This window comes from Carcharodon carcharias, chromosome 3, assembly GCF_017639515.1.
Source record: "Carcharodon carcharias isolate sCarCar2 chromosome 3, sCarCar2.pri, whole genome shotgun sequence".
Lineage (NCBI taxonomy): Eukaryota > Metazoa > Chordata > Chondrichthyes > Lamniformes > Lamnidae > Carcharodon > Carcharodon carcharias.
This window is the reverse complement of record NC_054469.1, coordinates 180,797,541-180,824,997: the sequence shown is the minus strand read 5'-3', so window position 1 is coordinate 180,824,997 and position 27,457 is coordinate 180,797,541. Positions and strand designations below refer to the sequence as shown.

At 44.9% G+C, this 27,457-nt stretch overlaps 1 protein-coding gene across 4 annotated transcripts in view; it reads left to right on the top strand.

Moving 5' to 3' along the window:
* Nucleotides 1-27,457, top strand: part of gfod1 (glucose-fructose oxidoreductase domain containing 1) — a 231,103-nt gene that overhangs the window by 73,172 nt on the left and 130,474 nt on the right. The window contains exon 1 of one of the 4 annotated variants that reach the window (XM_041183515.1): nucleotides 24,119-24,179. The exons of the other annotated variants lie outside the window; for them this stretch is intronic. The gene's annotated coding sequence lies outside the window, so the exon portion shown is untranslated. Of the gene's footprint in view, nucleotides 1-24,118; nucleotides 24,180-27,457 lie in introns of those variants that run through there. 4 annotated transcript variants of the gene reach the window in all.

Genomic DNA, 27,457 nt, shown 5'->3' with positions numbered 1-27,457 from the left:
GGCGGTGGGACAAGAAGAGCTGGATAGAGGGCCAGTGATAGGTGGAGATAACCGAAAGATGTCACAGACAAGAGGACAAAGAGGTGTTGAAGGTGGTGATATTATCTAAAGGAATGTGCTAATTAAGGGTAGAAAGCAGGACAAGGTACAGATAGCCCTAGTGGGGGTGGGGTGGGGGGGAAGGGATCGAAATAGGCTAAAAGGTAGAGATAAAACAATGGGTGGAAATACACTTAAAAATAATGGAAGTAGATGGGAAAAGAAAAATCTATATAAACTATTGGAAAAAACAAAAAGGAGGGGGAAAATTGGAAAGGGGGTGGGGATGGAGGAGAGAGTTCATGATCTAAAATTGTTGAACTCAATATTCAGTCTGGAAGGCTGTTAAGTGCCTAGTCGGAAGATGAGGTGCTGTTCCTCCAGTTTGCATTGAGCTTCACTAGAACAATGCAGCAAGCCAAGGATGGACATGTGGGCATGAGAGCAGGGTGGAGTGTTGAAATGGCAAGTGACAGGGAGATCTAGGTAATGCTTGCGGACAGACCGAAGGTGTTCTGCAAAGCGGTCACCCAGTCTGCGTTTGGTCTCTCCAATGTAGAGGAAACCGCATTGGGAGCAACGAATGCAGTAGACTAAGTTGAGGGAAGTGCAAGTGAAATGCTGCTTCACTTGAAAGGAGTGTTTGGGCCCTTGGACGGTGAGGACAAGGCAAATAAAGGGGCAGGTGTTGCACCTTCTTTGGTTGCATGGGAAAGTGCTGGGGGAGGGGGTTGAGGTGTAGGGGGTGATGGAGGAGTGGAACAGGGTGTCCCAGAGGGAACGATCCCTGCGGAATGCCGCCGGGGGAGTGGGGGTGAAGAGAAGATGTGTTTGGTGGTGGCATCGTGCTGGAGTTGGCGGAAATGGCGGAGGATGATCCTTTGAATGCGGAGGCTGGTGGGGTGATAAGTGAGGACAAGGGGGACCCTATCATGTTTCTGGGAGGGAGAAGAAGGCGTGAGGGCGGATGCGCGGGAGATGGGCCGGACATGGTTGAGGGCCCTGTCAACCACCGTGGGTGGAAAACCTCGGTTAAGGAAGAAGGAGGACATGTCAGAGGAACTGTTTTTGAAAGTGGCATCATCAGAACAGATGCGACGGAGGTGAAGGAACTGAGAAAATGGGATGGAGTCCTTACAGGAAGCGGGGTGTGAGGAGTTGTAGTCGAGGTAGCTGTGGGAGTCGGTAGGCTTGTAATGGATATTGGTGGACTGTCTATCACCAGAAATTGAGACAGAGAGGTCAAGGAAGGGAAGGGAAGTGTCAGAGATGGACCATGTGAAAATGATGGAGGGGTGGAAATTGGAAGCAAAATTAATAAATTTTTCCAGGTCCAGATGAGAGCATGAAGCAGCACCGAAGTAATCATCAATGTACCGGAGAACAAGTTGTTGGAGGGGGCCGGAGTTGGACTGGAACAAGGAATGTTCCACATACCCCATAAAGAGACAGGCATAGCTGGGGCCCATGCGGGTACCCACAGCCATACCTTTTATTTGGAGGAAGTGAAAGGAGAAATTGTTCAGTGTGAGAACGAGTTCAGCCAGACGGAGGAGAGTAGCGGTGGATGGGGATTGTTCGGGCCTCTGTTCGAGGAAGAAGCGGAGAGCCATCAGACCATCCTGGTGGGGGATGGAGGTGTAGAGGGATTGGACGTCCATGGTGAAGAGGAAGCGGTTGGGGCCAGGGAACTGGAAATTGTTGATATGATGTAGGGTGTCAGAGGAATCACGGATGTAGGTGGGAAGGGACTGGACAAGGGGAGAGAGAAGGGAGTTATGATAGCAAGAAATGAGTTCTGTGGGACAGGAACAGGCTGACACGATCGGTCTGCTGGGACAAAATCTGTTTGTGGATTTTGGGTAGGAGGTAGAAGCAGGCCATCCGAGGTTGGGAGACTATCAGGTTGGAAGCTGTGGAAGGAAGATCTCCAGAGGAGATGAGGTCAATAACTGTCCTGGAAACAATGGCTCGATGTTCAGTGGTGGGGTCATGGTCCAGGTAGAGGTAGGAGGAAGTGTCTGTGAGTTAATAAACAATCCAGGTGTGTCAGATAAATAACAACAAACCCTGGTTTGTCCAAATGGCCTGGTGTGTGTTGTGATGTCTTGCTGGACAAAGGCAAATTAGAGATTCTGGAATTGAAGCTAGCACACCTGGATTACAGTGCACTTGATTTTTTGATCATTATGTGCTCCCTTCTGAATCTACTTTTTGTTGGGAGAATAATCTTGTGGTTTCTAGGCTTCAATGTTTAAAGAATGTTTGGGGTGATTCTTTGACCTGGTTGCTACAGTGATTGTGTGGATGGTGTTGGGGGAGCAGAGATAATGACAATTTTTTGAGATACTCTCCTTGTGAGTGCTGAGTGCCTTTCCCTGCTGGCAGCACAGCATCACCGAATCCAATTGAAATTAGATAAATACATTACAGAGAATATGAAATGTTTGCTTCAGGACAACCTCCAAGGTTAGTAAACAGAGCAGAGCTTGATGAGCTGATTGCTAAACTGATGAGATTGAGCAACTGTTGTTACATTCTGAACATTCCTTCCTGGTCAATATGGTTGCATTACAACACATTATGCATAGCTCTTCCTGTCGGGAAGGCTGCCCATTCAAAATGGCGGCCGGCCCCGTTTCAGTGACGGAGTTCGGCTACCCGCCCGCCGCCAAGCCAGTGGGACCCGCCAGCCATCCGAGGGCAAAATTCTGCCCCATAATTACAGCAGAGATTTTGGCATGTTACTGTCTGCTTCATCAGGTCCTGACCCTTCCTGAAATCAGTTCTGTATGGACAACTAATGCTACCTTAACTGGCAGATTCTTTCATGTGCTTAAGCTATCTTCTCTACAACTGAAAGTAGCATGTTTTTCATGAAATATGTAATGCTAACCTCGTGGTGATCCCCCTTACCATTTCCAATTCTTGTGTTGTCTGTTTTAAAAAGGCATGACTGGGTAGAAAAGCCACATCAGAGGTTGTAACCGACAAGGAAATTCTGAGCACTGTCACCCACTCTTACCAGAATAAAAAATGTTTACAATAGGAAGCTGACAATTGACTTTAGGTGTTCACATAAAAGCCTAATGATCATGGTACAGAAATAAATAAACATTTCAGCATTTCTGCTGATTACTACATTAATCAACTTCTATTATTAACCCCCAATTACATTGTAAACAGCTGCAACTTCAGTTGTCAAGTTTCTTATTTTGGCGACACAGTCTGATAAGATGACTTACTTTTGTGACCTACTTACACTGGGTACATTATTTATACAGGGCACGTGATATAAAACATTCCCTCTTTCAGTCATGGGCATGAGGCAACAAATCAAATCAAATGTTCTTTAATGTTTCTGGCCAGTTTTCTTCCCTCATTTCACTTGGATGCTCTTGTTGGGGGTATAGTTCTGGTCCCTCTTCCAAATGATCATTACTTATTTGGGAACATGGACATGGACACTGTTCTGGCTATTTAACTGTTGCCTCTCCTCTCCTAACTGACTTCCACACATTCTGGAACAAGGAAGTTGAAGTCTCACTTTCTTAGCCTAGGGTGCTTGGCCAAATATTTATTTATGCTTGCCCCTTGAATTCTAAGATGTAAAGCTGTTGAAGGAAATGTTAACTGATCTTGTTGTGAAAGGGAAATTACAGCCAAATTCTGGCACAAACTGTTGGGATCCCAGCTTGTTGAGTTGTATGTTTACTAAAAAAACAATCAATCATTAATGCAATTGCATTTGGTTAGAACCAACTGGTTATTTCTGGAAAGGCATTGTGATAAACAGTCAGGTAGGCGTCTCCTCTACATTGGAGAGACCAAACGTAAACAGGGTGACCACTTTGCAGAACACCTGCGGTCTGTCCGCAAGAATGACCCAAACCTCCCTGTCGCTTGCCATTTTAACACTCCACCCTGCTCTCTTGCCCACATGTCTGTCCTTGGCTTGCTGCATTGTTCCAGTGAAGCCCAACGCAAACTGGAGGAACAACACCTCATCTTCCGACTAGGCACTTTACAGCCATCCGGACTGAATATTGAATTCAACAACTTTAGGTCGTGAGCTCCCTCCCTCATCCCCACCCCCTTTCTGTTTCCCCCTTCCTTTTCTTTTTTTTCCAATAAATTATATAGATTTTCCTTTTCCCACCTATTTCCATTATATAAAAAAAAATTTTTTTTTTACATCTTTTATGCTCTCCCCACCCCCACTAGAGCTATACCTTGAGTGCCTTACCATCCATTCTTAATTAGCACATTCGTTTAGATAATATCACCAACTTTAACTTTAACACCTATGTGTTCTTTTGTACTATTGTTGTTGACATCTTTTGATGATCTGCTTCTATCACTGCTTGTTTGTCCCTACAACCACACCCCCACTCCACCTCTCTCTCTCTCTCCGCCCCCACACACACACCTTAAACCAGCTTATATTTCAACTCTTTCTTGGACTCGAACTCAAGTTCTGTCGAAGGGTCATGAGGACTCGAAACGTCAACTCTTTTCTTCTCCGCCGATGCTGCCAGACCTGCTGAGTTTTTCCAGGTAATTCTGTTTTTGTTTTTGTTTTGTGATAAACAGTCGTCACTTCAAAGAGCAGCTCCTCCACCTTCAGGGTCAATTAAGCTCTGCTCCTATTCTCAGAACGATTGCAGAAGTTGCATTTAATTTTCAGTCTTCATTCTCTTATTTTTATCAATCAAAACTATTTGGATATCTTAAAAAAGGCAATTAACTCTGTCCCTTGAACTTTATAGTGTGGAACAATTGTCCTCTATCGAGACAGTAAATCATGTTTAATGATAAATGTTAGAAATGCTAGTTTTTATCATTGAGTCAAGGGTTTGATAGCTGCCTGGCTCTTCTGTTGGAGTTCACAACTAATTATCTATCAGGAAATTAAGAGAAGTAATACTAATTTACCTCATTGACATTTGTTAATAAATTTTTTTATTAACTGGGTGAAGCTTAGCGGAACAAATGGGTCGTAAATAGTAGACAGGAACAATTAATATCAGTGATAGAACAACACAACTTACATTGATATAGCACCTTTAAAGTAGAAAAATGTCACAGGGTTATTTGCAGGAACTGAGTACATTGGGCTAACAATTTATAGAAAGAAAATAGGACATAGCAACCAATGATAGCTGAGTAGCAAAATAACTAGATGAAGTTGTTAAAAGCACACAACAAAATGGCCATCATGCCAGGGGTTCTTGGGAATGTAAAATTATTCATGGATCTAAAAAAAGCTGGCAGTTTTAATGGTGGCCCATAATAAATAGCAAGACCTGACTAAGGCACCAGGAATAACACCATTTGGCACTGGCATAGGAGAATTATTTTTAAGGTTAGGAAAAAATGGAACTGTATCCACATGCTGTTCAGATTCTGATGAATGATTATATCCTATTGTTTAATTATGTAGAAAGAACGATCATGGTGGGAATGTTTCCACTTTGCACTCCTGGCAGGAAATCTCACCTGCTGGGGGAACACGTCAGAAATTAACTTAATTGGTTGAAAAATCATGTGCAGTGTGTGCCTAAAGTTCTAATATGTCCACCTGGTAGAAGAGTATGAAGTGGGAAAATGATCCCAGTGAAGTTAATATGGATACCAATATATCACTCTGAATAACTAATTGCACACTATATATAAACTTAATTTGCTATTTTGTTTTTCAGTTTTTCTAAGTTTTAATGTTTTTTTTTATACAGAATAACTTAAAATTTCCCCACATATAATGGTACAAAGTCACATTTTGCTGATCCTTATCTTCACATCATTGCAGATTATTGCACATTTACTTACTTAGACTTAATACCTCCGGTCCCATGGGGGACAATGGGCAGTAAGACTACACCACTGGCCCTGGTCCATTGTAATCACTTTCACTTTAACCCAGGTGTTACTTGCTCTTGAAAGTCCTCCTTAAATGCACTTTGCCAGATCTTCTTTGACCGGCCCTGTCTTCTTCTTCCATCTGGTGGTGTCCATTCTATTGCCACTCTGGCAGTACATCCAAGAGACAAAATACATGTCCTGGCAGCCTCGGTTTTCTCTCCGTCACAATGTTGCAGTGTTGTACTTCTTCATTGGTGATCTGCCTCTCCATGTGATGCCCACGATCTTATGTAGGCTGTGATGGTGAAAGACACCCAACTTACTTCGCTGTTCTCTTCCACGTCTCACTGGCATGGATTGCAGTTGGTGCTACTATGGACATGTAGAGTCGCAGCTCCATGGCCATGTTGATAGTGTTGGATGCCCAGATTGTGTGGAGCTGCTGGAAGACCGATGCTGCTTTGCCGATTCTTGTATTGTCTATGCATCAACTGTGAGAAGACTGAGACTATGAAGACTGGATGGCAAAAGCCCTTTCCATCATCTTCAGAACATTGAGGATGTTAACCACTCACCCTACCCAGGAAGCAACATCTCCATGTAGTGATGTAGAGATCGATTGCACATACAAAGCAACAAGTGAAGGGTTAATTTTCTGGACCTCAGGAACTTGTGCACAATCAGCCCATGATTTTCTATCTATTGAAATTAATGGATAGGAAATTATGGGTTTAATGTACACAATTTAGAAGATACTAGCTAAAAATTCATCTTTGGTGAAGAGCCTATTGCCTTGCCCAGGAGGAGGCAATGAAATTCAGATGGAGGTGTCATCAATTTGGCAAGTAATGGAATAGTATAGTGCCCAAAATTCTTGACCGATGGCTGGTGAAGTGGAGATGCTGTTGCATAAGGTAAGTAGAAGCAGGTTGACCCTTTTTTGGCACTTTGGGGCATCAACCTCAGAGGATATCAGTGTGGCATACCTTAGAAGAGGTAGTGACAAGAAAGTTAGGGGAAAAGATGATCTTACCTATCACTGGCGGTGCCATCAAAATCTTCCATTTTGGCTGCAGATGTTCATGTAGAACATCTATATGTACAAAACAAAAACAGAATTACCTGGAAAAACTCAGCAGGTCTGGCAGCATCGGCAGAGAAGAAAAGAGTTGACGTTTCAAGTCCTCATGACCTTTCAACAGAACTGAGTGAATCTTAAGAAAGGGGTGAAATATAAGCTGGTTTAAGGTGGGGGTGGGGGGGGAGCAGAAGAGAAGTGGGGGGAGGTGGTGTGGTTGTAGGGACAAGCAAGCAGTGATAAGAGCAGACAATCAAAAGATGTCACAGACAAAAGAACAAAAGAACACAGAGGCGTTGATGGTGGTGATATTATCTAAATGAATGTGCTAATTAAGAATGGATGGTAGGGCACTCAAGGTGCAGCTCTAGTGGGGGTGGGGTGGAAAGGCTAGCAGGGCGTAAAAGATTTAAAAATAATGGAAATAGGTGGGAAAAGAAAAATCTAAATAAATTATTGGAAAAAACAAAAGGAAGAGGGAAGAAACAGAAAGTGGGTGGGGATGGAGGAGGGAGTTCAAGATCTAAAGTTGATGAATTCAATGTTCAGTCCGGAAGGCCGTAAAGTGCCTAGTCGGAAGATGAGGTGCTGTTCCTCCAGTTTGCGTTGGGCTTCACTGGAACAATGCAGCAAGCCAAGGACAGACATGTGGGCAAGAGAGCAGGGTGGAGTGTTAAAATGGCAAGCGACAGGGAGGTTTGGGTCATTCTTGCGAACAGACTGCAGGCGTTCTGCAAAGCGGTCGCCCAGTTTGCGTTTCGTCTCTCCAATGTAGAGGAGACCGCATTGGGAGCAACGAATGCAGTAGACTAAGTTGGGGGAAATGCAAGTGAAATGCTGCTTCACTTGAAGTGAGTGTTTGGGCCCTTGGACGGTGAGGAGAGAGGAAGTGAAGGGGCAGGTGTTGCATCTTTTGTGTGGGTATGGGGAGGTGCCATAGGTGGGGGTGGAGGAGTAGGGGGTGATGGAGGAGTGGACCAGGGTGTCCCGGAGGGTACGATCCCTACGGAATGCCGCCAGGGGACATGAAGGGAAGATGTGTTTGGTAGTGGCATCATGCTGGAGTTGGCGGAAATGGCGGAGGATGATCCTTTGAATGCAGAGGCTGGTGGGGTGATAAGTGAGGACAAGGGGGACCCTATCATGTTTCTGGGAGGGAGGGGAAGGCGTGAGGGCGGATGTGCGGGAGATGGGCCAGACACGGTTGAGGGCCCTGTCAACGACCGTGGGTGCAAAACCTTGGTTAAGGAAGAAGGAGGACATGTCAGAGGAACTGTTTTTGAAGCATCATCAGAACAGATGCGATGGAGGCGAAGGAACTGAGAGAATGGAATGGAGTCCTTACAGGAACCGGGGTGTGAGGAGCTGTAGTCGAGGTAGCTGTGGGAGTCGGTAGGCTTGTAATGGATATTGGTGGACAGTCTATCACAAGAGATTGAGACAGAGAGGTCAAGGAAGGGAACGCAAGTGTCAGAGATGGACCATGTGAAAATGATGGAGGGGTGGAGATTGGAAGCAAAATTAATAAATTTTTCCAAGATCCGACGAGACCATGAAGCAGCACCGAAGTAATCATCGATGTACTGGAGAAAGAGCTGTGGAAGGGTCTGGAGTAGGTCTGGAACAAGGAATGTTCCACATAACCCATAAAGAGACAGGCATAGCTGGGGCCCATGCGGGTACCCATAGCCACACCTTTTATTTGGAGGAAGTGAGAGGAGTTGAAGGAAAAATTGTTCAGTGTGAGAACAAGTTCAGCCAGACGGAGGAGAGTAGTGGTGGATGGGGATTGTTTGGGCCTCCGTTCGAGGAAGAAGCTAAGGGCCCTCAGACCATCCTGGTGGGGGATGGAGGTGTAGAGGGATTGGACGTCCATGGTGAAGAGGAAGCGGTTGGGGCCAGGGAACTGGAAATTGCTGATGTGACGTAAGGTGCCAGAGGAATCACGGATGTAGGTGGGAAGGGACTGGACAAAGGGAGAGAGAAGGGAGTCAAGATAATGAGAAATAAGTTCTGTGGGGCAGGAGCAAGCTGACACGATCAGTTTACCGGGACAGTTCAGTTTGTGGATTTTGGGTAGGAGGTAGAAACGGGCCGTCTGAGGTTGGGCGACTATCAGGTTGGAAGCTGTGGGAGGAAGATCTCCAGAGGAGACGAGGTCAATGACAGTCCTGAAAACAATGGCTTGATGTTCAGTGGTGGGGTCATGGTCCAGGGAGAGGTAGGAGGAAGTGTCTGCGAGTTGATGCTCAGCCTCCACGAGGTAGAGGTCAGTGCGCCAGACAACAACAGTACCACCCTTGTCAGTGGGTTTGATGACAATATTGGGGTTGGACCTGAGAACGGAGTGCAGTAAGTTCAGAGAGAGACAGATTAGAATGGGTGAGAGGAGCAGAGAAATTGAGACGACTAATGTCGTGCCGACAGTTCTCAATGAAAAGATCAAGAGAAGGTAAGAATCCAGAGGGAGGGGTCCAGGTGGAGGGAGAATATTGGAGGTGGGTAAAAGGATCCGTTGAACGGGGAGAGGACTCCTGCCCAAAGAAGTGAGCACGGAGACGAAGACAGCGGAAGAAGAGTTCAGCATCGTGCCGAGCCCGAAATTCATTGGTATTCAAGGGTATGAAACTAAGTCCTTTGCTGAGCACTGAACATTCAGCGTCGGAGAGGGGAAGGTCAGGGGGTATAGTGAATACACGGCCAGGGCTGGGATTGGAAGATGTGGTGGGGACAGAGGGACAGGCAGGGGTGGAGGGTCCTAGATTGGTGTTGGTGTCAATGTGTTGTTGGAGCTTGCGTTCCTTAGCACTTGAGAGAAAGAGAAAAAGTTTCTTGTCGAGGCGTCGGATGAGTCTATATGTAGACAATGTAAACTAAATGGTACAATTTTAGAGTGGGCTCAGATAGAAAGTGTGGAGTTTATGTACATAAGTATTTCAAGGTTATAGGACAAGTTAATTAGACTGTTAAAAAAGCATACAGGATCCTTAGCGGGGAAAGTGTATCCCACCAAAATGAGCTTATTTAGGTCAGGCAGCATGCTAAACTTGTAAAAAATCTGATCCTGACCCACCAGCTCATCTCCATCTTGTCCACTACTATTTTAACAGAGGCAGGACAGGGGGCAGGCAACCAACCCACTCACGGACTGCATGTTGGAAATTTAAATATTATAATGAGGCTGCATGCCTCATATTTGACCACCGTTTTAAACTAAACTATGGCTATCTGAATTTTCCAGGGGAACCCAATAGCTAAAGGGAGGTGAAGACACTGAATCCAGTACCTTTCCACATGTGCTGGGTCCAGTACTCATGTTTCACCCAATCCCCCATGGTACAATCCCATCCCACCCCCACAACACTTTTGATCTCTCCCCACTGACCCTTCTGATTTCCTCCATGAGGCCTCTTATCTCCTCCATGAGGCCTTTAGTCTGCCTCTGGCCTCCGATCTCTCCCAGCTCTGGCATCTGATCTCCACTGGCTCTGGTCTCCCCAGTGTTGCCTGATTCCTAACTCCAGTTTCCATGTCGCTTTTCATCTAGTATCACTTCAACTATAAAATACGTGAGAAAGACATTGAAGAGAAAGTTGAAAGTTGCTGAAACTTTTTTTTTGCAAAAATGCCAATAGAGTAAGAACAGAAACTTGTAATAAAAGTATAGAGTTCATTCCTGACGATCTCATGTTGTTTCTTAGAAATGTTAAGTTCTTTGAATTAAACAACTTTTCATCACAAAACTAAAGGCTAAAAGGCCTCAAACCCTTTAGAAGCTTGATCATGCATAAAGCTTCCCTTCTAGGCCACCCATTCATTTCTTATTGAAACAGAAAATCATGGACAACTTTATTTTATTGCATTATGTGTAAAGAAGTTGTGCTTTGTTTTCAATGAGACTTATTTCCAAAGGAAAAAGAAATCTCATTAAGTTTTAACATGTACAGAAGTCAAAACATAATAAAAAAGCTTTCCACTATGACATTGCTGCTACACAAAAATAGTGCAGATCAGACAGATTTTCTGGTACCCTGAAGGCCATTCTGTTTTCGCACTTCCAGCTTTAGCGACCAGAAACTCAATCGCTGTGATATCTGGGACCACATATTTTTGTTGACTCTAAAACGTGGATCAATGCCTGGCTTTATTCAAATACTATTCAGCCAACTTTTACATCAATTACATGCTGGCATGCTGACTCAGAAACTGCTATAAAACCACCACAAACCAAAGTACCAAATATGATTAAAGTGAATGAATTTATTTCCCAATATGATAATTATCTTCAATTCACTTCTCACCCAAGTGTCAACACATTGTTCTTTCCTTAAAAATGGTTTCCCTAGTCCACCAGTTTTGTGAGGTGCTCTCCTCTTGGCCTCAGCAAAACTGATAGAAAAATGCTGTTCCTCATGTTGGGACCCTTGAGATGATCATGACCAGTGACTTCTCGGTGCTCAATTCTATGAAAGCCCAGATGCAGGCTGCTATACCTCAGCTGCTATCAAAGGTGTCTGGCACCACTGTGATACTGGTTCCATGAGGGATCACAGGACCTCTCCATGTCAGTTGTATATTCCAAAACAGGCTTGTCCAACCTTTTTACTTGACGGGCCACATTTTCATCTTTTTCTCAGGGGCCGATGAACAAATTTCGGAAAGAAGGATTGGCACAACATTAAACTGAATTACATAAAAAGCTCTTGTCCACCCCCAAGCCCCAGCATTCTGGTCCCGCAGCACCCCCACCACCCCCCGCCAAAAGAAAAGCTGTCTCTCCACAGCAAACTCACCGCCGCTGGTGTTTGCTGCTCTCCTTTCCACGCTAATAAGCCTATTAGCAGCAAACATGGGAGATGAATGGCCTGTGATTGGAGGAGCAACTCCTTACAGAATCTTCCACTCTACTTACCTGTCTGACCGGCAGTTTGCAAACTGGCACCGGGGGCCATGTAGAATTGCTGCGGGGGCCACAATCCCCCCACTGGCTGCCAATTGGACAAGAATGCTTTAAGCCATGGTGCTGAAATATGTTGTCAGGAATTCCAATACTTGGTATAACTGTTTTGTGAAGTTGTAGTTTGCTTTTTATAACTGAGACTCAGAAGTCCATCTCTATCCTACTCAGCAGAGCTGGGAAGAACCTCATCCTCCCTCCAATGAGTTCCCTCCTGGGTTGTACCTACCCCCAACACCTGCTGCTGTTCACTTGTACTGGATACTTCACGATGTACAGAAAGCTCAGTCTCACTTTTTACACAGGTGGAGTGCCAAAACCTGTACTAGTCCCAAACTAGTGTTTGGGAAGGATAAAACACACAGCAGAAGGATTCCCTTTCTCCAAAATATCTTATTCAGCATGGTCCAGTTGTTGAGAAGGACTTAGAGCAAAGCGAAAAGGGAAGGCACTGAGTATTACAGTCTTGAAAATGCAGTTTGCTGAATATTTGCTGAGGTGAAAGAAGGGTTACAAGTAATATGCAGTAATTGACAGATTTCTATATACCAATGACATAAAGGGTAGTGTGGGAAAGAGGCATTGAACGATCAGCCATGATTGTACTGAATGGCGGAGCAGGCTCGACAGGCTGAATGGCCTACTCCTGCTTCGATGTTCCTATGTCCGTATGCAGACACCCTTCTCAAATAAGCCAGCTGCTTCACCCTTCCCAATGCTTAATGTTCATCTTTTTGGTGAGGGATATGAGGTCTGGTCCTCCTTCCCTGATTTTGTTGCTCTCTCCAAATATGTGCTGTCTTGCTGTCTTTTCCTTCAGAAAAAGTAGAGCGAGAGATGGTAGGAGTCTGTTGAAAAGATAAGTGTTGGGCATGAATCTGCTGACTGCTAGAAAAGAAGTAAGATGGATGGAGGATGTGAAAGTTATGAATGTAAAGCTAAATATTTGGAAAGTGAAGCTGCAAGTCCTGGGTTGAGTTTCTGTTTGTGTATGTGCTAGGATGTGAGCAGAGAATGCTGTACTGTGTGTGGTGTGAATTTTCCTAACTATCTTTCTTCCAGCAGTTTAATATTGAAATCTGGCATCAGGGAATGCCATCTCACTTAACGAAGTGCATTCCAGCTTTACATAGGCCTTGGAAGGACTGCCAGGAATTGTGCCGTGAAAATGAGTGGGCTACCTGTTTCCTGATGTGAGCGTGTGGTCATATTATAATAAGACTCGGGCCTCTTGCTGGTATCCCTACAGCACTCTTTGGCCATTTCCCTTCCTGAGTTAAAACGAGGCTACAATACAATATCTCTGTCGAAGGGTCATGAGGACTCGAAACGTCAACTCTTTTCTTCTCCGCCGATGCTGCCAGACTTGCTGAGTTTTTCCAGGTAATTCTGTTTCTGTTTTGTCTACAATACATTAGTTTGCTTCTACGGTGCAGTTATATTCCTTTAATAAAACAAAATCTAATTGCTGTTAAGAATTGTAAACTATCTATTATTCTGCTGAAGTGGAGCTCTTTGCCTTGAAGGCAATAGTATCCAGTTGTTTAATTATTCAGAGTTCAGTTGTCATATTGTCTGGGAACTTTAAAATTGTGAAGTGTGCGGCAACTTTGGCACTGGATAAGGTCGATCCAGTGGAAATAAATGTTTTAAAGAAAAACTTTCAGCCATCTTTATGATGCATGTTGATAATTTCTTATGGACTGGTACCATGGAATATGAGAAATATATTATTAAAAAATTAGAGTAGAATGTAAAATTGGGAAAATATTAGTTTATATATTAAGCAAAGTAGGTCTGGAATGATAATAAATCAACAATCCTATTTAGATAGTGTTACTCCCATTCTGGTTAATAACGCCAGGCCATTACAGAAAGATGGGCCAGAATTTTACGTGCCAATTTCAGGTGCACAGACCCAGAAGAGCGCTAAATTACACATGATGACATCGGGCGCGTGTTCCGACATCATTGCGTACTTGTTTGATAGTACAGTTGGTGGGCACGCGCAGGAGTTGGCAACGTGCTCGCCGACAACTAATCAGCCATTTAAGGCAATTGACTTAAATTTTACATTGCCCGCGAGATTTTTTGTTCGGTACACAGGCAATATGGACACGCAGCCATTTGCTTTTTCACTTTTCTCATCTAAGAGCAGGATAAAAAGGGCAGGAGCATTAGCTGTGTGGGTTGTTAGGAGTTCAGGTGAGAGTTTTCAGATGATTTATTGTTATTTCAGACCTTTTTCTCTGGTTATTCTGAAGTATTTGCTTTGTTAACCTTGTTCTGAGGACTCTTTTGTTTTGTCAACTTTGTTGGAGCACTTGTGATCAGTGCAGTCTTCAATGCACGGGGCAGTGTCATCTGCATCTAAGCAGATGGGGATTGCATACTCCACTGGGGGCACCTCCTTTGAGGAGAAAGAGAAGGGCAAAAGGGAGAGGAGGCCAGGTGTCTGCAGACAGCGTCGCAGGGAGAGACCTTTGGGAGGAGAGGTGCAGGCACAGGGGGTGCAGGGCCAGCAAAACGGATGGGACTGGAGAAGGCGCCACTATTCTGCTTCCAGAGTGTACAGGCAGGGATCCAGCTACCTCAACATGTCCGATGTCCATTACTGCAGGAGGCACTAGCCTCTCTGGGGACACCGTGACATCATTATGTCATATCAATGGGCCGGAGATCACTTCCAACTGTGTGGGTGGGCACCCAATGCCAGTGGCTCTGAATGTCAGTGTAGCCCTCAAATTTTATGCATCTACATCTTTCCAGGGGTCAGTGGGGGGATCAGAGTGGAGTGTCCCAATCAACTGTCCATAGATGCGTCAAGCTCGTTACAAATGCTCTGTTCAGACAGGTCCTCACACTCATTCTTACTGGACAGACCAAGCCAGCCAGGCTGAGTGAGCCAGAGGCTTCGCAGCTATTGCTGGTTCCTCCGCATCCAGGGTACCATAGACTGCACTCATGTGGCCATCAAGGCGCCAGCAGGTCATCCGGGTGCCTTTGTGAATAGGACGGGTTACCACACTAGAACGTGCAGATAGCATGCAACTACCAGTCCCAGATTCTGCTCCAATTAGGCATTTTGCAGCCTTCCGGACTTAACATTGAGTTCAATAACTTCGGACCCATCTTGACCCCTTTTTTAATCCAAATTTTTCTTTTTCTTCTTAATTTATTTTTTACCCTTTCCCCCACCACCACCACCAACAGGGCCGACTGTCACTTGTTTCTATATTGTGCTTCCACAGAGTGCTGACCGTTGCTCTACTATTAACTATCTTACCTTTCTGCCCCTTTCAGCATGTTCTTTCGTCTTTAAAACTACCATTAACACTCCCTGTGTCTTGGACCCATGATATCTTTGTCAATCTCTCCTGAGCTCCCACCAATCCCTGGCTTTCTATTCTGCTCCACCTGCCCCACCCCCTCTTAAATAGTATAAAATCCATTACATTTCTACTTCTTTTCAGCTTTGAAGAAGAGTCATAAGGACTCGAAATATTAACTCCGTTTTTCTCTCCACAGATGCTGCCAGACTTGGTGAGTTTTTCCAGAATTTTCTGTTTTTATTGCAGATTCTGCAAGTCTGTGCAAGGTACCCTGGCAGCTCCCATGATGCATACATACTGCGACACTCCCAGGTGCCAAAGCTGTTCATGTCTTCTGCTCGGCTGGATGGTTGGTTGCTGGGTGACAAAGGGTACCCGTTGCAAAGGTGGCTCATGTGCCACTCCGGCACCCTAGGACAGAGGCAGAAGAGAGGTACAATTGGAGTCATGCCTCCACAAGGGCAGTGGTTGAGAGGGCAATAGGGTTGCTGAAGATGAGGTTCTGCTGCCAGGACCAAGCCAGGAGTTACTTGCGTATCCTCTGGAGCATGTGTCGCTTATCATCGTGGTCTGCTGCGCTCTGCACAATCTGGCACTGGCAAGGGTAGACCCACATGAGGATGAGGATATCGAGGCAGCTCCACACACCTCAGAGGAAGATTCTACAGATGTATCTGATGAGGAGCCTGGACAGGCACGGGGTGAGGACGAGGAGGCAGACTTGATGAACCTTCAGGGAGGCAGGGACACCAGGGAGGCCTTGATTCAACTCTCCTTCAGCTAGGCTGCCAGGGCTTGGCTTCCATCCCAGTGCAAGGGCACCGCCTCCATCACACACATTTCTGAGACGGCAATGCCATGACCCCAATGTTGCCTCACACCCACTGTAATAAAGTTTGCTGCCCCTGCTGTCTATCATTAGGCACTGATGAGGGCTGCACCTATGGGAAACATGAAGGACACTCAGGGCATTGAAATAAAATCTAGATTTATATCTTTAGCAGAGATGCAAAAAGGAGCAAAATATAATATGGTTGCCAAAGTCACACAAAAACAATACATGGCACTGATGAAATGAATGCATGTCATCCGTGAAAACCCCATCCTGTGCTCATGGTGCCTTAAACTTAGGCTTGCAAGTGCTACGTCTTGGTGCCACCCACCTCATTGGCATTGGAGGCAGATTACTGACTCTGCTGTCGTGTTCACCCTGATGACTTTGGCGGTTGTCCTCTGGCTGGCGGGGCCCAAGCAGGCTCCATCTGGGAAGGTGTGACCAGTGACATGGCTGAGCATCGTGTCATCGTGGCCTCAGTAGATGGTACGGTCACTGGCAGAGGGGTGGAGAAGCTGCTACCCTTGTCCAGAGTGCCGTGAGAGGAGCCCACAGAGAAAACAGGCAGCTCGCCCACCAGCACGAGGTATGTCTGGACTTCCCTGCTCACCATTGATGGATGGTTACCGAGTAGAGAGACTCTCCTGAGGTCACAGGTGGGCTTGCCCAGGAACCCCTGATTCTGTTTCTGGAATTGCCTTTCCATGAGAGTCACCACTCTCTCAATGAAGGAGGCAGTGCGCTCAGTGCCCAGGGTCAAGACAGTGCTCATGCTCTGCACGGACTCCTCCATGACAGATACGATGGCATGCAGCCCCTCAGGGATCTCCGCCAGATCTTCCCACTCATCCCACTGGACATCCAGCATCTGCCACCTGATGGACCACTCCAGAGGCTCATCATCAGTCTCGGACTCAGCAATGTCCTAGTCTCCGTCAGCCCTCTGACTGCTGGCGCCCTGGGCATTCTCTGCCTCTACCAGCTCCGCATGCGAGTGTGATGTGCCCTCACCACAGTGCACTCTAAATAGGGCCAATATGCTATAGCCCACTGATGTGCCTGTATCTGCACTGGTGCTTGGTGCAGAGAACGGATGTGATGCATGTGTATTGCTTGGTGGTTCCTCCTCAGGTGTCAAGGGATTGTCCTGGGAGTCAGTTGAGCAACATGAGGCTGTCACTTCTGAGGGAGAAACAGAATATGTTAGTTAAGAACATCGTCACTAAGTTTCAGTGCAAGCATGATGGTTGCTTGCCAAAACGGAAATATGCCTCACTGAGCCACTGTGAGTGGCATCTCTTCTCATTGAAAATGCCTCAACCCTGCCCTTCTTGAGACACTTCCCCAGTGTCTCATCTACCCACTGTACTCTTACCATCTTCCAAGACCACTGTCTCTCTGAGACTGTGGATCTTGCTCCTCGTTTGAATTTCATGTCCATCTCAATCCTGGATAGGATCAGGATATTGGACACCCCACCACTCGTTCGTGTGCACTCCAGTGCACTAGGGCTTTTCTTCTCCTGAATATAAACAAGTGCGTTCATTAGTTCATCCTCTACCTGCAACACCATTCCAGCCTCGCGACCGTATCCCCCGGAGAGCCAGTTTGAGAGGTGCCCTTCAGATTAGCATTCCTCATCCTTCTATACACACAAGGTGAGCAGCAACATCTCCTACCCTTGGCAGGTAAAGGGATATGTGCCATTTGGCACTATGCATCTCACACCCCTGAGCACTGTGACTTACACCACCCTCCAAGATATTTATACTCACTTCCATGCCAAGTTGGTACTCACCCTTGCGGAGCACAGAAGGTCATTGAACTGTTTCCGGCACTGGGTCCATGTGTGGTGCACCACATCATGCCCATGTACATGGGCAGCCACCTCCGTCCAGGCCTTCTTCGTCTGGTGGGATGGCCTCCTCTTGCCATCCCATAGTATGAGTATTTCATACCAGGCACTCACTGCTCCACTAGGGGGAGCAGGCTGTCGTCTGAGAATTGTGGGGCAGAGTGCCCGCCACCTTTGGTATCCTATCTGCCATGCCCACCAGGTGCTGAGGCCATAATTTATGCTAAATTTTCCAGTCTCTTGTCGACAGCTCCGTAAGGCTCCTTTCCAACTCCTGGCAGCCTTCAGGGAGCTGCCTGGGCTCATTTTATATGCCCCCCGGGTCACCATTCCAGCCGGCGCCCCTGCCAGCAGTGCTGCACCAATATCCAGGTGCGTTTCACGCCGGCCCTTAATTGGCCAGTCAACATGAAATTGCATTGTTTCGACATTTGCAAGGTGGAAGCGGACACAGCAGCGGCTTCCGGCCCCTCTATTCACACGCACCTGACAAGCACGAATTTCAGTCCATGATATATTTAAAGAGACAGAGCAATTGTGAAGCTTGATTGGCCACTTGAACTGATTGTGGCAATTCTGATGTGTCGGAGTTAAATACTTCAATGAAACACTCACAATGTAGGAATGGTTTAAGGGCAAATAGAACATTAAGAAAGTTAAATAAAAACGAAAAAAATGCTGCAAAAACACAGCAGGTCCAGCAGCATCTGTGGAGAGAGAAAAACAGAGTTAACATTTTGAATCTGTACGGACTCTTAACTGTTTCTGTGCCACAGATACTGCTAGGCCTGCTGAGTTTTTCCAGAATTTTCTGTTTTTATTTCAAATTTCCATCATCTGGAGTATTTTGCTTTTATTAAGAAAGTTAATTTTGGATAAATGCATACTTATGTTCTCATTCTTTGGTAACCCAAAGAACATAAAGTTAGTCATTTTTAAGGATACTTCACATGCCAATCTCCATGATGGGTATTTTATTGCAACTGATTTCATAATATTTCTGATGAGTGAGAATGGGAAATGTTGTCCTTTAAAACAAAAGGGGTATTAAATGTATTCTGGCTGCCGAACTTTGACTTTTGTGTTAACAGTGGATATGGGATTTTATTTGTCAAATAACCATCAAATGGACATACCAAAGATAGTACTGAAGAGAGGAAAGGGAATCTGTTAATTCTATATTAATGGTATTTAATTGGATGCAGCTGGTTGGCATTAACTGGGATTCACTTGTGCTCCTATAAGTAGGAATGGACTGAAACAGGGTTTGTTGGACTAGGAGATGCATGTTTTTAATGTGTATCTTAGTAAATAAATGGTTATTAAAGTTTAACTCCAGATCAATCTCACCACCTGGCTCTCTGGAAATATAACAGTCAATGGAGAGGATTTGGTTTTTTTTAATTCATTCATGGGCTGTGGTTGGAAGGTTAGTTTTGGGGTTGAATAGAAGACCAATATTGCAAACAATTTAATTGAGATGAGACATGCTGTGAAGGGGAATGAAGTCAGTTGCAAAGGTCTGCAATTTTTGATGAGGTCTAAAGAGAATGGCTTCAATTCCTCCAGTGCTTAACTGGAGGTAATTGTGGTTCATCCATGACTGAATATCAGATAGAACACCAATACATTGCAAGGGTTGAGAGAAGTGGTGGAACATAGGAACATAGGACTTAGGAGCAGGAGTAGGCCATTCAGCCCTTTGAACCTGCTCCACCATTCAAAAAAAAAGATCATGGCTGAATTGGTTGTTGTCTCAACTACACTTTGCTGTCTGACCCCCATAATCCTTGGCTCCCTTGTCTATCAAAAATCTGTCTGATTCTGTCTTGAATACATTGTGTTCCAGCTTCCATTGCTTTCTGGGGAAGAGAATTCCACATTCTCATGACCCTTTGAGGGAAACAAATTCTCCTTATCTCCGTCTTAAACGATGGACCTCCATAAGACCATAAGACATAGCAGCAGAAATTAGGCCATTCGGCCCATTGAGTCGGCTCTGCCATTCAAACATGGCTGATACGTTTCTCAACCCCATTCCCTCGCCTTCTCCCCATAACCTTTGATCCCCTTACCAATCAAGAACCTATCTATCTCGGTCTTAAATACACTCAATGACCTGGCCTCCACAGCCTTCTGTGGTAATGAATTCCACAGATTCACCACTCTCTGGCTAAAGAAGTTTCTTCTCATCTCTGTTCTAAAAGGTCTTCCCTTTACTCTTGAGATTGTGCCCTCGGGTCCTAGTCTCTCCTACTAATGGAAACATCTTCCCTACGCCCACTCTATCCAGGCCTTTCAGTATTCTGTGAGTTTCAATCAGATCCCCCCTTATCCTTCTAAACTCCATTGAGTATAGACCCAGAGTCCGCAAAAGTTCCTCATATGTTAAGCCTTTTATTTCTGGGATCGTTCTCGTGAAATCCTCTGGACCCTCTCCAGGACCAGAACATCCTTCATGAGAATTGGGGCCCAACATTGCTCACAATATTCTAAATGTGGTCTGACCAGAGACTTATAAAGCCTCAGCAGCACATATCCCTGCTTTTATATTCTAGTCCTCTCCTTATTCTTAAACTGTGTGCCTTGGTTTGAGTCTCTCCCACAAGTGGAAATATCCCCCTGGAAACTACCCTATCAAATTCCCTTAGGATCTTATATGTTTCAGTAAGATCACCTCTCATTTTTCTAAACTCCAATGGGTACAGGCCCAAACTATCCAACCTTTCCTCATAAAATAACCCCCCCCCCCCCATTCCAGGAATCAGTCAAGTGAATCTTCTCTGAACTGCATCTAATGCAATAATGCAATAAAATTGTAAGGAGACCAAAACTTCGCACACTCCTCCAGATCTGGTCTCACCAAAGCCCTGTACAACTCTGGCAAAACTTCCCTACTTTTATACTCAAATTCCCCTTGTAATAAACAACAACATTTAATTTACCTTCCTAATCACTTGCTGACCTGTATACTAACTCTTTGTGATTGAGGTTTAGAGGGATCTGGGTGTCCTGGTGCATCAGAGTTCTGTAATCTCTCTCATTTAAAGAGGGAGAGGTATATGTTGCCAGCATACCTGTGGAAGCTGACCCTATGTCTGTGGATCATGTTGCCGAGGGGCAGCATGTACATGAGAATAGAAGAGGGCCAAGGATTGATACTTGGGGGGCTCCAGAAATAACAGTGTAGGGTCCAGAAGAGAAACCATTGTAGGAAATGCATTTGAAAGCATATGCTATAGTGTAATTAAGCGAGGGCAATCTGACTGAGTTGGACTATAGATGAAGGAGATTGGAGAAAGATGGTGTGGTTTACTGTGTTATAACCTGCAGAGAAGTTGAAGAGAGCCAGGAGTTAATGCACCACCAACAGTCAAAGAAGATACCATGTGTGACTTTGGTTAGTATAATTTTGTTGCTGTAGCAAGGATGGAAATCTGATTAGAGAGATTCAAGCATGAAGTTGAGAAAGATAGGTACGAATTTGTGGCATGACAATACATTCAGAATTTTGGAGATGAAAGAGAAGTTGAAGATGGGACCTAGTTTTTAAAGACTAATGGAGGTTTTGAAAGGGAGGGGACTGTTATCTGAGGAGAGGGAACTATTTACAACATTGGCTAATAAGTGGAACAAGGAGGGACGTTGAGTAATCAGAACTTTGGTAGGAATTGGGTTAACGGGGTAGAAGGTGGAGTCCTTGGAAAAGCTGAGTTTAGAGAGAACACAAGGGAGGTGATAAGAAAGAACAACAAATTAATCAAGGTGGAAAGGGCAGAGAAGAGATTTAAGGCAGGGTGGAAGGGTCAGAGGAGAGATTTAAAGAGGTGGTTAGTTGTGGACAAAAGAAATTGGGGGTTAACTTTGCTCTCCAGGATAATTCTCAAATAGTGGTTGGCTTTGTCAGTAGAGAATTAGGCTTGATGGTGCTTGATATAATCCAGTCAAATTTGATGTCTGAATAAATTAGTCGTGTCAGATATGCTCACATTTGGACCCCTTCGACCTGAGGGAGTGAAGATTGGGGACAAACCAGGAGAATCAACTGGATTGGGGGAGATTTGCTGGGGACAAATGTATGGTTAAAAGAGAATGGTTAAGTAGACCAATAGCTACAGAAGTCTCATAGTGAATGGTGGCAAATGCCTGGGAAATTGGCAGAGAGTGCAGTTGTAAGTGCTGGATTAGAGATTTTACCAGGAAGCACGTTTGGAAAGAGGTAGGAGGATGTATTCATGAGGGATTCATAGTTGTGGTCGCAGATGGCCTTGCCTGTGATAGAGATCATGGAAGTACAAAGTAGGAAGCCACAGAAGATGGCAGAGCCAAAGAAGTGGTCATGAATAAAAACAGATTTTGCTCCAACAATCAGCTCAAGATTCAGCATTTGAAACAGCAGCCAGATCAAGTGCATTACCGTCTAAATAGCATTTGAACAGTTAGATCAAAATACAATACAATCAAAACTGAAGAAAAATCTTGCCCTTGGCAATAAGCAAGAAAGATATTCATCATTACTTTCTCAAGGGAATTTAGGGACAGCAATAAATGCTGGCTTGCCAGAGATGCTCACATCCCATAAACAGATAAAAAACACTGCTGATCTTTTGTCCTCATTTTCTTGGCTATTTTCCTTTCATTAGTAATTCCTATACTGGTAGGAAGGTTCTGTATTTTCACTGAAATTCATGATTGATTGCAGATCCCTGAGAGTCCCGGATGAATGAATGGATATTGGAGCTCACTGGAGCTGTCAGAAAATTCACAACTGTGAAGTTTTCATGAATTTTAATGAGAATCTTTACTCTTTCATTCTGATATGAAAGCGCCAGAGTCTAGATCATCTTTAATTATGGTGTGTCAGCCAGAACAATAACAACTACAATTTATTTTCGTCTAAACACTGTTTTTATTGAGTTTCACAAGATATGATAATGCAATCACTATGAAGGAGCTGCAGTGATGAAATGGATTATTCTTAAAAGTAGCAATCAACATCACCCTTTCTTTCCTAAAATTAGATATATATATATATGTTTCCAGATACATGCTTCCACAAAGCAAAGCTCCCTGCTAAGAGTGCAGGCTCAAGGGAATCTTAACTCTCCCCAGTTAGCTGGAAGAAAGTGGGAGAACAGTGGCTCCATTTCCCACTCCAATTCCACTGTTCTATGATTTTAATGCCATTGGTTATAATGGGAAATGAGCCTTCCACTGACATGTGGTGGATAGCTCATTAATAAATGGAAATGGGGATCCCACCATGGCTACCCCACCAGGTGAGCCACTCAGAGACTGAAGAAGGTAAGTATTAAAAAAACTTTCCCTTGTTGAGCTCTGAAGAGTAAAAGACCCCTGTTGCTCCAGGGGTCCCCATCCCCACCCTCCACCTCCCCGTAACCATGACACCTTTGGAGAACGACCCTCCCACACCCCCTTTAAGACTTACCTTGCTGCTGTAAGCCTTCTGATGTTTTCAGATCTTGGTTTGTTGCTGAAAACTGATGAGGAGCTGAGCGGTGGCAATATATTAAGACCTTGCAGTCAAATTCCAAATCACACTTGCAAACAGGATTACCATCTACTCATCTAGATTCCAGCCAGGAACTAAAAGTAGTCCTTCAAAAATTTACCTCCATTCCTCCAGGTGACAGACAACAGTTCTTACTAAAGCTTTGGTCACATTGACAGGAGATCGATTCTAGTTACATATTTATTTTTGTTTTCAATTCTGAAATTCCTTTTCTAGGAAGCTACACAATTTGAGATATGCCATTAATTGGCTGAGTGCACATAGTCCCACAGGGATATTTAAATGTTTCTAGGCCTCCCTCCAAGTCTGTAAAGCCTTTATCAGCAGAGGATAAGATTTAATTTCTGGAGGTCTTAGCCAGCCAACAAGGTGGGCAAAACACAGAACAGGCAATTGGTCATCTTTCTGGGTCTATCAGATGCTTTCGCAATTCAGGATAGTCAGGAGAAGGAGGAACATTTGTTCAGTATCTGTAATGAGTTACCCATTTATAATCTTTCAGATATGTCAGGGTTCCTTTGTTCCTAGTTTCTCAACAGGAACTGTTGCTCAAATATATTCTGAAATAATGTCTGTTCAGTTACTTATTGAAATTTGTTTATTCAGTATGATGAAATGAAGATTTGCAGCTCAAACAACAAATATACAGAAGTGATTTTTGGCTCCCCAGATGGCTGAATCATACTAGGTAAGGAACATAACATGGGTCTGAAACTCAGAAACTTGCTAACTCCCAGGTGATAGTGCAAGTAACTAGCCCAAAATTATATTTGTTGTAAATTAAAGGGAAGCATACAGTCCCTCTGTAAAACTTAAGTTAAGTTTTAATAAGATCCAATCAATGATCCAGGGCATAAAGATCTCTAAGATCAGTGTGCTTGCACCCGAGCAGGGGAGAGATCTCATCCTGAGTGAGACACAGCCAGAGTGAGTGTGGCTATTGGTAATTTGGTGCACAGTGGGAATTCGGTGCAGAGGGGAAGAGATGCTCTTTGCATTTTTTCTTTGCTATCCAACTTCTTAAATCTTCAGAGTGGTCTTGCCCTGCTGCAGCAGTAGAGGCTACGAGGGAGAGAAATGACTGGTAAGTTTTGGTAAGGTCGGGTAAGTATTTACTACTTTTATCGCTGATAGTTTAAGGTCTTTTTGTGGTTTATAGGTTGTATATTCTGTAGTAAGAGGATCAGGAAAGAAGGGCCATAGAGTAATTGATTTAAAAGGTTTAATTTAAATGGATACGTCATGACAGGAGAGCTCAAAGCCATGGTGTGCTCCTCGTGCTCCATGTGGGAAGCCGGGAACATTTCCAGTGCCCAGGACCAGCATGTGTGCAGGAAGTGTGTCCAGCTGCAGCTCCTGGAAGCTCGGGTTTCAGAGCTGAATCGGCAACTGGGGACGCTGTGGAGCATCCGCGAGTCTGAGAGCATCGTGGATACCATGTTTAGAGAGGTGGTCACACCGCAGCTGAAGGGACTTGAGGAAGGAAGGGAATGGATGACCACCAGGCAGTCCAACAGAAACAGGTAGGTAGTTCAGGACTCCCCGGGGTCCCGCTCGCAAATCGGTATTCCATTTTGGAGGCTGATGAGGGCGCTGATTCCCCCAGGGAGTGTAGGCAGAGCCAAGCTTCTGACACCATAAGCAGCCTGTCTGTACAGGAGGGGAGGAAGAAAGGAAGAGCAATAGTAATAGGGGACTCTATAATCAGGGGAACAGATAGGCGCTACTGTGGCCGTCAATGTGACTCCAGGATGGTGCGTTGTCTCCCTGGTGCCAGTGTCCGGGATGTCACTGAACGGCTGCAGGATATCCTGAAGGGGGAGGGTGAAAAGGCAGATGTCGTGGTACATGTTGGTACCAATGACATTGGTAGAAAGAGGGATGAGGTCTTGCATCAAGAAAAGACTGAAAAGCAGGACCTCTTGGGTTATAATCTCTGGATTACTCCCAATGGCACATGCTAGCAAGCATAGAAATAGGAGAATAGCACAGATGAATACTTGGCTTAAGAGTTGGTGCAGGAAGGAGGGTTTTAGATTCAAAGAACAAAGAACAAAGTATAGCACAGGAACAGGCCCTTCGGCCCTCCAAGCCTGCGCCGATCATATTGCCCGTCAACTAAAACATTTTGCACTTCCAGGGTCCGTATCCCTCTATTCCCATCCTATTCATGTATTTGTCAAGCTGCCTCTTAAAGACCACTATCGTACCTGCTTCCACCACCTCCTCTGGTAGCGAATTCCAGACACTCACTACCCTCTGCGTAAAAAACTTTGCCCGCACATCTCCTCTATAGTTTTCTCCTCTCATCTTAAATCTATGTCCTCTAGTAATTGACTCTTCCAACCTGGGAAAAGCTTCTATCTACTCTGTACATGCCACTCATAATTTTGTAAACTTCTATCAAGTCGCTCCTCAATCTCCGTCACTCTAGTGAGAACAATCCAAGTTTCTCCAACGTCTCCTCATAGCTAATAACCTCCAGACCAGGCAGCATCCTGATAAACCTCCTCTGCACCCGCTCCAACGCCTCCATATCCTTCTGATAATGTGGCGACCAGAATTGCATACAATATTCCAAGTGTGGCATAACCAATGTTCTATACAGCTGCAGCATGACTTCCCAGCTTTTATATTCAATACCCCTGCCAATGAAGACAAGCATGCCATATGCCTTCCTGACTACCTTATCCACCTGCGTTGCCACTTTCAGTGACCTGTGGACCTGTATACCCAGATCCCTCTGCCCGTCGATGCACTGAAGGGTTCTGCCATTTACTGTATAATTCCTGCCTGTATTAAACCTTCCAAAATGCATTACCTCGCATTTGTCCGGATTAAACCCCATCTGCCATTTCTCCGCCTAAGTCTCAACCGATCTATATCCCGTTGTATCCTTTGACAATCCTCTTCACTATCTGCAACTCCTCCAAACTTAGTGTCATCTGCAAACTTACTAATTAGCCCAGTTACATTTTCCTCCAAAACATTTATGTATACCACAAACAGCACTGATCCCTGCGGAACTCCACTAGTCACAGCTCTCCATTCAGAAAAGCACCCTTCCACTGCTACCCTCTGTCTTCTATGACCAAGCCAATTCTGTATCCATCCTGCCAGCTCACCTCTGATCCCATGCAGCTTTATCTTCTGTACCAGTCTGCCATGAGGGACCTTGTCAAAGGCCTTACTGAAATCCATGTATATAACATCCACTGCCCTTCCATCGTCGATCATCTTTGTCACTTCCTCGAAAAACTCGATCAAGTTAGTGAGACATGACCTCCCCTTCACAAAACCATGCTGCCTCTCACTGTTACGCCCATTTGCTTCCAAATGGTAGTAAATCCTGTCACGAAGAATCTTCTCCAATAATTTGACATAAGGCTCACCGGCCTGTAATTTCCTGGATTATCCCTGCTACCCTTCTTAAATTCCTGGATCACTGGGACTGTTTCTGGGGAAGTGGGACCTGTGAAAGCGAGTCGATCTTCATCTGAACCAGAGCAGGACTAACATCCTTGTGGGTGGGTTTGCTAGTGCTGTTGGGAGGAGTTCAAACTAATTCGACAGGGGGAGGGGGCACAGAATGTTAGCAGAATAGGGACACATCAGAATACAATAAAACAATCAAGTCAGAGGGAGTACAGCTGCATTAAGTTTCAAGGGAGTAAGGCAAGGCTGGATGACCTCTACTTTAATGCCAGGAGTTTTACAGGTAAAACGGATGAGTTAAGGGTGAGGATTGACACTTGGAATTGTGATATAGTAGCCATCACAGAGACGTAGTCGAGGGAGGGGCAGGATTGGCAGCTCAACATTGCAGGATATAGAATCTTCAGGCGAGACAGGGGAGGGGGTAAAAGAAGAGGAGGCATTGCATTATTAGTTAAGGAGTCAGTTACTGCAGTAAGGAGAGATGATATCTTGGAGGGGGCATTGAATGAAGCTTTGTGGTAGAGTTTA